This window comes from Morus notabilis, unplaced genomic scaffold (assembly GCF_000414095.1).
Source record: "Morus notabilis unplaced genomic scaffold, ASM41409v2 Scaffold789, whole genome shotgun sequence".
NCBI lineage: Eukaryota > Viridiplantae > Streptophyta > Magnoliopsida > Rosales > Moraceae > Morus > Morus notabilis.
In genome coordinates this window covers 439,558-452,931 of record NW_010364361.1, presented here as the reverse complement: position 1 = coordinate 452,931, position 13,374 = coordinate 439,558, and positions in this window count along the sequence as shown.

The window sequence follows — 13,374 nt, the reverse complement described above, 5'->3', positions numbered from 1 at the left end:
GGAAATAACACAAGTTACCAAGGTGTAGGAAATACGCCGTATCGTTACAGGAAATTATGTGAGCTAGCAAAGGGACCTGATGGACATATATAAATCAAGCTCCTATAATCATAACGCTACTTGTAAACCAACAAGTTCGTCTTATGATTATAAAACTCTAGCGCTATTCCACTAAAAGTCTAGAGCTGCACTCTCGATTTATATAGCGTATTTACAAAGCTTTAATTAGCTCTAGTCCATGACTCAATATATTAGTGTATCATCCCATAGGATATCCATAATCCACTTGAGGTCAAGTTCCGTTTTACCTTCCCGATTACATTTATCTTATGTTCCATTGTCATACCATCGGAAAAATACTATTCGTACCATTACAAACGGTAAACCATTAGATAACACACAGTAGTCTAATGGTCGAGCGCTCGTATTATCCAATCCACTGATAATGCATAAGAGGATATCATTGACCCTTTATATGAGCTATGGATTCCACTATCTATGAATAACAAATCTGTGCATACACGAGTCATACCCCCAATATACCGGCAAGCGTACCTTTACATAATGTCAGGATGTCTCCCTTTAGTACATCAAAGGACACAAGTCAAGCATACGGGTTCATCATCCATCTCAGGATTAAGATGACAACATATAATTCGTCAAAAGTGAATTGTTTTATTCAAATAGAATTATTAATTAAAACAATTCAACTTTGGTCCGATCCAATATAGATTTCACCATTAGAAACTATATCAATGTCTCCACCCATGGAGTCCCACCTCCGACGACCAAGACAAGCCGTCTCCGTTAGAAAGTAGACAACATAACAATCTTAACATGAATAAAGCGCTCAACTTTATTCCCTCGATTGTGGATTATAAGATTTAGACTATCATCTTTAGATTCTTGTCTTCCGCATGTTCTTCACATTACATGCATGACCTAAAGATTTAGAATGACAGTCTCAGACTTTCAGTTTGCTTATCATACATTCAACTATTATGAACATAAAGAGGACAATACATAGATATATGAAATAAACAAATTTTTATTAATAGTCAAAATGTCTAAAGAATATTGTTACATTTATTCCTAAGGGCATAAACGCTAACACAAAGCACATTGAGATTGATTGTCACTTTGTTCGCGATAAAGTTGCTGGAAGGGTTCATCAGGCTTATGCCTATTCGTTCCCAATATCAACTTACAGACGTGTTTACTAAAGCTTTACCTGCTTCTTTGTTGTTTCCACTTTTATCCAAGATGGATGTGCTTGATATTCACAGTCCATCTTGTGGGGGAGTATTAGAGTTAGCTAGAAAAGTTAAGCAGGTTAGTTAGTCTGTTAAGAATATGTAGAACTCAGCAAGTTAGTTAGGTATCGTTCATTTCACCGATTCAAATTTTCAGTTCTAAGTTTCTACAGTAAAAAACTCTTAAAAATGTCACATCTAATTTTTTCTACTACAGTGAAAAGCTCTCAGAAAATGTCACATCTCAGCTCAAATTAAAAACTCAAATCCGCGAAGTGAACGAGGCCTTAATCTATTTAAGTATATGTACAACTCAGCAAGTTACAGCTTGCTCAATAAGTTTGTTTCTATCATGTATATATATCTTGTTATATACCATTATTCAGTTTAATGAACGTTTCGTAATATAGTTGATTCATAGAAAAAGGTAAGCAAGTGACCAATACAAACAGTGACGAATCGCAAGGCTCAAAGCTCGGTACATTACAGAGAGGGACGCGAGCTAGAACATGAATTCGAAAGAAAATAATCTTCTTGACATAATGAAAAATAACCTAGTGGATGGGGAACTTGGCACACATATTCAGAGTTTTTTTTTTTTTTTTTTTTTTTGGTGCTCGAGTAAAAGAGATTATTACAGAATATTATTAAATAAAAATCAGTTTGCCACAACAGGATAACCTAAAACTCCAAATCAATTGTTTTTAGTTAAATGAAGTGGAACCCACAACTTATTTTTCAGTAGCTTTTTTATTATTCTTTTTTTTTCCCTATCATGACATAAACTTTGATGAAGAAAAACCAAAACTTCCTTCAGCATGCCAACATCAATCTCCCATCCCACTAAAAATTAAAAAAATAAAAAAAAATCACGTCTCATTTGCAAAGAGACAAACTCCATACTCCATGGCTTAATTCTTACGCGACTCATCCAAGGGAAGAGTAGATTGGAGGAAAGCAAACACACACACACACAAAAGGAGAGAGATCGAACCAAAAGTCAGACCACTGAACACCGTCTTCGCCGATGCAGAAGAGAGCCAAACCACCAGTTACTTGTATTTTTGTCAAAATTTAGTGTCGCGATAATCCGGAAAACTAAAGCTCCTAAACACTCCTTCAAAGAAATCGTGTGGTTTAGATCAAAAGTCTTATCTAATTTTCACACCCCTTCAAAGAAATCACGTGGTTTAGATCTAAAATCTATGGGCCTATTCGGTGAGGTAGTTTTTAAGTAAAAAACTCAAAAAAATGTAACTTGAATTACAACTTTATTCGAGTTCATGTTCTTTTAAGTTTAAACTCGAGTTTGAAACTAAAACTCGAGTTTGGAACTAAAACTCTAGTTCAGAAACTCGAACTCAAGTTAATGAACAGTATTTTTTCTATTCTTAAAAATGCTATAACTTTTTCGTTTTAATTCTGATTGAGATAATTTTTTTTCTATGCGTTGACAACGAAAAGACGAATAAAACTATACCCATATACCCTATTAAAAATTTTCATCAGCATTGAGTTTTTATTAAAATACTATCTAAAAACAAATTCAAATTTTGACTTACTCAAACCTCAAAAAAGATTCTTATCTCAAACCATAACTCAAATGTACACAACCATACACAAACTCAAGTTACAACTTCAACTCAAGTTATAACTCAAAATCACCTAACTCAAAAACATCAAAAGAACAAGCCCTATATAGTTTTCATTGAAATCCAAGAACTTAACCTCAAAACCTAGAAAATTTAAGGGTCCGTTTATTTCATATATTCAAACTCAAATGGGAATGTTTATTTTCTGTATTCGTCATTGATTCTGAATCATTATTCATGATTCTCTATAGTATTTTTCTCTTACAAAAAATACACATAAAACGAAAATAATTTTGAATCATAGTTCTAAATTTATGAAGCAAACGTCCACTTATTTTTCTACAAGACTTTCATTTCATAAAAGATTTATATTTAAAACGTCAGAATTAAAAATTATAGTTTGAGTATACTTTTTAAGTAGGTTCTAAAATCCTCCTTTTTCTTTTTGGTTTTTTTTTTCATTTTTTGAAAAATTTATATGCTTAAATTGTACTCATAGAGTTGTAAAACCCATATTTTACTATACCATGAAGAATTTTTGTTATTGTTATTGAAAAGCCATAGATTAACATGATAAAAGAAAAAAGGATGGACATCTGAAAAAAGAAAAACCAAAAGTATTATTGGGGTCCACCAAAAGCGTTAGAAAAACGAGTCCTGATATATAGCATTGCTCTTGAGAGTATGAAAAAAAAAAAAAAAAAATTGCATATTAAAGTAATTATATAGGTAATTATGTAATTACACTTTCAATTATGTAAAAACAAATTTTCCACGTGTCATTTTCAGTACGGAGGAAAAATTTTATAAAATTTTTAAAATTTAAAAAAAATAGATGTTATAAATTAAAATTTAAGAGACATTTTATAACATATGATACGGTCTAAATTTTAGGAAGCAACCGTGTTCAAAAAATATAAAAGCTAGTTAAAGTAAAAACATAATTCAAAAACTTTAAGATGCGTAAGGAATGTTAACCAAAAATCAAAATTTTTTTAACCCTTTCGCTTTGGAGTTTTATGATGATATTAAGTTCAGACTCATGTGAGGGCAAGAAAATAAAATAAAATATTTATAAAAAAAGACATTTGAGTTTTTCCTCGCTCCTTCTCAATGGATACGTTAGCTGACAAATTCCCCAAAATGTCATTTTATCATTTACTTTAACTAAAGCAGTCATGAGTCCAATTCAACAGTGCTTTTTCACATTTTCAAATATGTTCTCAGTTTTAAAGTTTTCCTTCTAATTGTTTGCAGTAAAAAATAAAAATAAAAATTTGTTTGATTACTTTTGTAGTCCTTCAAGAAGAAACATTTTGGTAAAAGGAAAAAAAAAAAAAAAAACTGTTAAAATGAAGATGTAATCTTTTGAACCATATGATATATATTATAGTCCATATATAGCTGACAGTCCATGAACTTATGTAATCAGGCGCGTTGTTTGTGAAAAGCAGTGCTTCTTTTGTTCATAACGTAAGCTTTAACTCAAAAAAAAAAAAAAAAAAAAAAAAAAAAAGAAAAACGTAAGCTTTAACTATGATTATCCAAAAAAGAAAAAATGTAATTTCTTTTAAGGGGGTGCACTCTTCCACTAATTGCAAAACATTCCCGGAACTCTCTTTTTATCTTTAATAAACATTTTTTCTTTTTTTTTTTTAGTATTTGACGCTGAATTTTATGTAAATAGGTATGATATTTGTATGATTTTAAATTGGCAAATTTGGCCGCATATAAAAATTTAGGCAAAATATGACATGCGTCGTAATTTGAAATTCGAATATTTGCTTTCAACGAGCTTACATAATGTGCACAAGAGCATTTCCGACGCAATTGTTATAAGGGAAAAAGAAAGAAATAGGCTAAGACTTAAGATGAATTAAAATTAATAGGTCAATAGTTTACATAAGTTAATAAATAGGTTAAATTACTGTTTTTGTCCATAACTTGTCTGGTTATGAACCATAACTTGACAAGTTATTATCCATAACTTGTTCGGCTATGAACCATAACTTGACAAGTTTGTCCATAACTTATCTGGTTATAAACCATAACTTGACAAGTTATGACCTATTAATTTTTATAACTAAAAGTTAACTTATATACTTTCTTAAGCTTTTTATATTGGCATATTTTCTACTATTTCCGTTGTTATAATTATCATTAATTTGCATACCTTCTGCAACACTTTACAAGTGAAGGTGGTAAGTTGCCTAAATTAAAAATTTAGAGGTTAACTTGTCAACTTAATAAAAATTGAAATACGCAACAAAATCTCTCTCCGGCTAATTTTAATAAATACTTCTTAAAAATACATGAATCATTATTTTTACTTTTTTATTCTTAATTCATAATTTTTTTAATTAAATAATTACACTAATAAAAAAATATTTATTAAAAATAATCGGTAAAAATCCACATAAGGTAAATTCTCTATTTTTTCGTTGGAAATATTGCACTGCAATTTCATTTGGGCCTGGATCAAGATTGGAGACTATCGGGCCTGCTGTAGCCTATAAATGATATGATTGATTTGAGCGGGGCCAGAACAAAGTTGTGTATATAGTCGATCGCATGTTTGGTTTTGTTTTTTGAAAACGTTTTCACCTTTTTTTTTTTCGAGATATGCTTTTTGAAAATGATTTCAAAATTGCATTTTGATATCGTTTTTTTATTGGAAAACGGAAATGAAAATAAAACTGTTTTCATGTTTTGTCGGGGAAATGAGAAAACCCAAAAACGATACCAAATAGTTTTTCTCTTGGAATTTTTGCTTTGAAAGGACTGAAAAAACGAACGAACGAACAAAACAATAGAGACAGAGACGGGAGATCTTGGCATTGTCCTGAAAAATTAAAATGAGTAAACTACTTTACTTTTGCCACACAAAAAAAGAGAATGCGTACACTATAAAATATAGAGCTAATTTATATTTTGAATTATACCACACGGAGTTGATCAAATTTTAATTATCAGGACATTAACTTAGAACAGTTTCAACCATGTTAGTCATTTTATATTTTTAACTAAAATTATTTTTTCCCTACCCCAACTATTAACTAGATGTTTAATCATGTTGGAGAATGTCTTTTACATTAGTTAAATATATAGCTAGCATGGAGATGCTACCCATTTAATTTTTTTATTATTTTATTCTTTTAACTGTATTAAATGCAAATGTTCTTTTCTAAACTCAATAAAGTTATTTATATTTTAAATTTAATAAATATTAAAATAATATATGTTTGGCTATAAAAAATAGTATGGTTAGAGTAAGTCACCCAAAAGTTGTTGACTACAACAGCTCTCTAACAATTTTAACTAAAATTTAGAGAGTTCTCATGGAGATATTCTTAATAATTCTCATTTATTTCGATTAAAGAAATCAATATAATCGCTTAAATTTTAACAAAAGACTTCTAGTTCTAAGTTGGAACATCAATTTTCTAGTTAGACAGTCTACAAAAAATCAGGAACATCATTTGAACAAATTCAATAATCAGTATTACTTCACATATTTAAAAAAAAAATAGTTCATATTATTTCAATTTGTGTGTAGTGCTAAGATATTTTATTAGCATATAATCAAAGTAACCACTAGGAGTCTTCCTGGCTATTAGTGATCGCATCACGTTATTAAGAGAAAGGAGGCCATGCCAGCTTATGATTGTCTCTCAATTTAATATAATAATGCAAGTAGACCACATTAATTTATACCGTATATAAGGTTCATTATTTAATGCCATATAGGAAACTTACTTACGAGAAATCTAGCCTAATTAGATATCATTTTTGTTCTTCTACGTGTGTACTCTCAATATATACCAACATAATGATTAACATTTTTTTATATGATATTTGAGAATATAATGATCAACATTTGAAAGCTTAATTGATATGGGAATTTATTACTATTAACAATAATTTAAATTGTTCATTGGCTCTAATATTGTTCAGCATAACACACATTTATATAGTTAGGGGTATTTATGAGACTAAACATTTGTTGTGGGCCTTCCATAAATTATGAGTTTTCAAATAATACTCTAATCATTTGAAGTAACGACATGATTGGGAGCTTTTATTTATTGGCTAACTATGATTGATTGAAGTTAATTAAAGCATTTAAAATCATGTTAACCGTAGTACCTAGAAAAAGAAAAAGTCCATTTTGATATCAAATGATTTAAAATATTTTATTCTTCCTCATTCCCCAATATTATATTTATATGCTCCGCGCAACTGACCAACAAAACATACTTTTTTCCAAACAAAACCCTCGAAATCATACAGATGCTCTTCAATTCCAAAAGTACCCTTGCTTTCCCCCACGTGACCCTCCACTATAACCAAATCAAGCGTGGGTATATACGTCAAACTAAATTAAACCGTACGTGCACGCCCAACTCAAATACATCGATTAACGGAAAAAATACCGAATTAAGAAAACGGTTAATCACATGGCTGCCAGCTCACCATGTCACATGGGAGGATGCGATGGGACCTACCAAGTTGTGCGACCAAGAAGAGCTGGCTCGCATGTGCACGTGCGGGAAATTACACGATCAACGGTTGGGAACCATTTTGCATCTTATCCAACGGATAGGATTTGTCCGTACTTTGTTTTGGTGACCGACCGTTCCGCTTAACGTGGATATGTGGAAGGTTCAACTTCATGGGGTGCTTGTATAGGGTAGAATTGGATTATTAAAGGGGTTTGACCGCTGACCCAGGATCCAGCAAAGACAAGGTAACTTTGACCGCAAGTGCACGTGCGGTTGGACTAGATACACGTGTGCTTTGCTGTCCGTCGGCTCCATGGAAAACAGTGCGCCACGTCGGATCCACATGAGTGGTAATAATAATAGAGGAGCAAGTTGATCGAAGAATCCTATAGCCAACTTTTCTTTATTGAAACATGTTTTAAAGATCGTTAATCTATTTAATTTGTTGATTTAAGTTTTTAATTTAAGTTGAGATTAAATTTTATGTGAGAATTTTTTATTGTAATAAAAAAATTAAATGTGACTGTTTTTTAGAGTTTTTTACTGTAGTAAAACTTAAATTCTAAAAAAAAAAATGTATATGAACTTCCCAACGTTACTTAACATTCTATAAGAACGAGATCCAACCCGAAAGATCCTGATCCTGCCAAAAAGATATTTATATTTTTAAGGTAAAATGGATTGCATTAATCAATAATAGACACATCTAAAGTTACAAAAATCAGATATAATTATGATATTCCTTTACTAAAAAATCGTACTTATTTTTAGAGAAATAAAGATTTGCTAATGTGTAGACAGCTCCACTATTGTGATGAGAAATGTGATTATACGAATTATTGTTTACTTCATCCATCATGATCTTGATATCATTTAAAACTGGAAATCTTGTAACAAAAAATTACATTAGTAAAATATAAATCTCAATTTTAGGATATAAATGTATAGAATATGTGAAAAACTTTCTACAGACGAAATCATAACTTTCTTCTTTTACACCTATATATACTACACACAAGAGTTTGTATAAAAATAAGGAAAAAAGAAAAAAAACTATACAAAAGAATCATTGTTAACGAATATAACATTCTTCATTATGCATAATATTATTTACGTGTATATTTTTTTAGTGGGGATAGTTATTTTCATTTATAAAAGGTTGGGACTCACTACGTTCATAACCACCACCTATCTTTCTTCCCATTGCGGTTTATTAGATTATGGATTCAATACATCAATTTTGGGATTCTCCAGTCAACTAAGATTAGTTGTTCAATGTTTGGCACTCATTCAATATAGCTTGAAGTACAATTATTATGGTTAGTACCAAAATTAGGTATTTATTAATTAAGAGGTAAAAGTGTATCACCAATTAGAAGATCGTGCCACTGAATGATATTTGAAATAATATTATTATTCTAAATGAGAGAGAATCCTTCCAATCAGTGTGTGAGAGAGAAACATGCTAATATATATATACACACACACATGTGTGTGTGTGTGTGTGTATACCTTCTCACATTCATTGCTGACGATAATGCTTTATCAAGAGGTCCAAGGAATAATATATATTCCAATTAAATTTCTGTTTGAGTTACTGTTTTTAACTTTTACGCCAAATATGATTTTAAAACAAAACATTAAGATGGCATTTGGTTTTATGGAAGATAACTAGTATATAAATAAAATGAATAGTTTGTTTTATTTTAAGACTCGTTTATTTTATGCGTTTAAACTCATAATTTTAATTCTGTTATAGTATTTTCTTCTCATAAAAAATTTAAATTGTAAATCTCAAAATAAAAAATGATTGGTTTGAACGAATAAACCAAGCGGGCCTCAGTATTTTGAGTTTTGGTTAACTATTGAAATGGGATGCAATAATTACCATTTTGACGTAAGTATTTGTGTCCAACCAACCATAAAAATAATTAAATTTAAGGAATTGTCAGCTAGTTATAGTGATTATTCATTGAATCCTAAGAACACTTATCGATTTTATCTGCAATTTATTCCTGAGCATTTATCAACACAATTTATAAGTCCATTATTGTCTGTAGCTATCAGCTATATATATATTGGTCTTCATGAATGAATGGTCAAAATTTCGTAACGAGTGCAAAAACATGTGTGTTATAGCCATCAAATTATATTTTTTTCTACCTTCAGAAAAAAAAATATTTTCTTTATCTCAAGAAATTATTCTGAAAAAAATACTAGTGGGTGAGTTAAACTTGAAAATGAAGATTAATAACGTAGATATACCATAATAACCTCATTATTACAAACTTCATGTAATTTCACATGTTGAACTTCATTTGATGGACCGACAGAAGAGACTAGACTATCTCGTCATCCTTTATTATGTGGTTGTGATCTAATTCAGCTTTTTATGAAAAAGAAAAAAAAATGCAAGTGTCAATCATTCATGTGAAAAAAATGCGAGTGTCAATCATTCATGTGAAAAAAATTAGTTTTTATGGGAGAGTTTTCTTTCAAGAAACAAAAAAGGTTGGGGGGCGTTTTCTTTTGACGATGTATTTTTTAAATATTAGATATGTTTAAATTAAATTACATAAATCAAAATAAAAAAAAAACGCAAAATTGACATAAATATGTACAAATCAAACTTCATTAGAGAATTGTTATCATAAGAATTATTGTGCGTATTTAGAACCCATTCTGAAAACATTTTTTACGTTTTTTGAGAAATAAAAAATGGAAATGGTTTGAAGATTGCGTTTGGAGCAACATCTAACCAAAATCAAAACTGAAAACATTTTTTCCCTTTCTCACAAAAACTCACAATTTCTAAATACAAGTTTTACTTGTTTTCCTTTTCCTATTTCATTTTCTCCTCACTCTTTCATCTTAACTCCGGTGGGCTTTCTTGAAACCACTCTCCCTCTTCTCCGGTCTCCTTCTCTCCGGTCTCCATCTTTCTAAACATTGGGCTTTTCAGTGGAATCGCAAGGAGGTTTTCTTCTCCCTCTTTCCTTTTACTCAGTGGGCTTTCTCCTCCAGTCTCCCTATTCTTCGGTCTCCATTATTGCTAGTTTGGTGTTTGATGATGTTGATATTTGTGTTCTAGGTTTTTTGTTGCTGTTTGCAGATATTTTTGGTATGGGGTTTTTTTTTTTTTTTCTTTTTGCTGTTTACTAATATTTGTGAGGAATTGATTGAATTCTGATGATGTTGATATGTTAAATCTTATTATGATTTATGAATAGTTTAAATCAGTGTTATGTTTTGTGGTTTGTGGTGTTGTTGATTTTTCTATTCGATCTGTTTGGTTGCTGAGAAGCTGGAAAAATGAAAAAAAAAATATATTCAATAGGTTGTAAATTAATCGTTAGGCTAAAATTACCGCTTATCTATAGATTCTAAATTATATAGCAGATATCTATATAATATATTAATTACTACCCAATTGTTTGGGTAGATTATTAATTATTTACTATATTATTTAAAATATATTACTAAATGGAGTTTTAGTTTTTTCTTATACTGAAAATAATTTAACTATCAAACGCATTTTCAGAAATGATTCTTGCACGAATCTCAAAATATTTTCATTTCTATTTTCACACACAAAACGGAATCATTTTGGAACGGGTGGAACGCGCCCATTATTTTCCACTATTAGTAGTATTGTTATTATATCAGTTAAATTAATTTTCAACGGTTCAATCTATAAATAAGGAGGAAAGGAAATAACTACATTTTAAAGTGCATATATTTTGATTTTTACTTTTTATTTTTTTATCAATATTAATTTTAGTCGAGAGAGTGTGAATCATTAGTAGGCATAAAGATTCATAACTCATGTTTAACCTAAACACTTATAAATCAAACCATTAAGAGTCTGTTTAGTACTTAGATTCGTTCTCTGATTTGAATCATAGTTCGTAGTTTGCTACAGTATTTTTTTTCATAAAAAATACACATAAATAAAAAATAATTTTAATCACATGATTTAAATTTATGAACCAAACGTCACATAAATGACCGCTTGTACCCTAAAAATTCTCCGTTAAAAGATATTCTCTTAAAAAAAAAACATTCTTTAAATACCTTTCTACAGAATTATCAAAACAAAGGAACAAATATTGGAGCAAGTATGGCTGGAGCCTGGATGATGAGGTTGTTGGTGGGGTTGCAAAATCCATCTTTTGAAGATCATGATTTGACTAAGCCAAAGCGAGAAGTCTAATCAGCGGAGTTGTGGAAACAGTATGGGACCCACTAACAATAATAATGGAGACCCTGAAAACTCCACCCAACAAATAATCATTGCAGCACATCCTGTGCCCAGACAGATGAGTACAACAAGTTTAGGGGCAACATTGTCATTTCAGGTTGGCGGATGAGGGGTCTGCCTTCACGTGCCATTCACATGGTTTAAACCTTGTACGAGCAGGTGGGTTGATTGTGGGCCCCATGATGGGATTGTCGGACAATGAACAAAACGCCCTAATTATTGTGCTTATGATTTCTCGGACTCAAATTGGAAGCTACCCATTTAGAAACAATCAAGTTTCCACTCTCGTCCTCAAATAATTTGCCTTCTCTGCATTTCACGCGCCCCAAAATTATCGATTATGAAGCTTTTGTTTATTTTCTTTGGAAGATTTTTAAGGTCCGTTCGTTTCACTAATTTGAGTTTTATTATAATATAAAATTTTTAAAAATAATCATATTTAATTTTTATATTACAGTAAAATACTCTCATAAAAAATCATATCTCAACTCAAATCAACGAACTGAACAGGCCATAAGATTTACTACCATGAAGAATGAATAATGTTATGAATACTAACTCAAATTTAAATATTTATGTATTAATTAATTTAACATTTAAATTGTTATTTTTATATTAGTCGGTTTTTAAAATACTTTCATGTCGATTGATAGTAAGAGATTACTGTCTCGTTTATTCCACTAATTTGAGTTTAAAATTTGAATTTTGTTACAGTAAAAAGCTCTCAGAAACAGTCACGTCGAATTTTTTTGCTATAGTAAAAAAATTTTAAATAAAATCACATCTCAACTCGAATTAAAAACTCGAATCAGTGAACTAAACGAGTCATACATCTATTAATAAACATATAACAACTCACGTGTCATATCAATTAGCGTATAAAAATTAGGATTTAATTTAGTGTCTCTAACATTATTCATGAAGAATTTCTTCTGCAAAGTGTTTGTTTCGATATAGTGAGTTTTTTTTTTATGTGAAATTATATTAGAATAAACAATATATGTAAAATATTTAAAGACTCAAGACGTTATCTATAATTTTTTCAAACGTGAACTCTGAATTCAATACATTCAAAACAATTTATTCATTTATTTAAATTAATCTCAATTGGTTTTTTGCAATTATTTTAAAAAGAATGTTGATAAACTTGTATTATCATGATATTTAACAAATGATCAAAATTATATCAATAAGAAAAAAGACAATAGGGGTAAAATGGTAAATAAAATTGAAATGGGAAATTGTTGATGGGGGAAGAAAATTATTTTTAAAAAAAAGTTGGGAATAAATAAATATATATATATATATATATATACACTATATAGGGACCAATTCACGCGCGGATCACATGGGAGTAGATAATTGATTGATAAGGAAAGAGCCTCGTACGGGGCAAGAACTAGAAGAGAAGGAGGAGAAGAAGAAGAGAAAGAGGACCACGATGATGGGGGTTGTTGTCGGGTAGTGTAAAGGAAGGAAAAAAGTGGGCCCCGCAAATTTTGACTCAAATAGGAGGAGATTGGGGGAGGAGAGGATGTGCTTATGGGGAATCGTGCCGGGGCTGGGGAACACGTGGGACAGCTAGCACGCACCCGTGGGGACACCCTTAATCATCACCCGACATCTTGTCGCCCTTCCCAATTATTATTTCCCTATTATTTAATCACAACCCCATGATCATTGATCATCATCTCTCGCCAAAAAAAAAAAAAAAAGAGGATGATCATCATCATCATCATGATACCGATCATAATCATCATTCCATG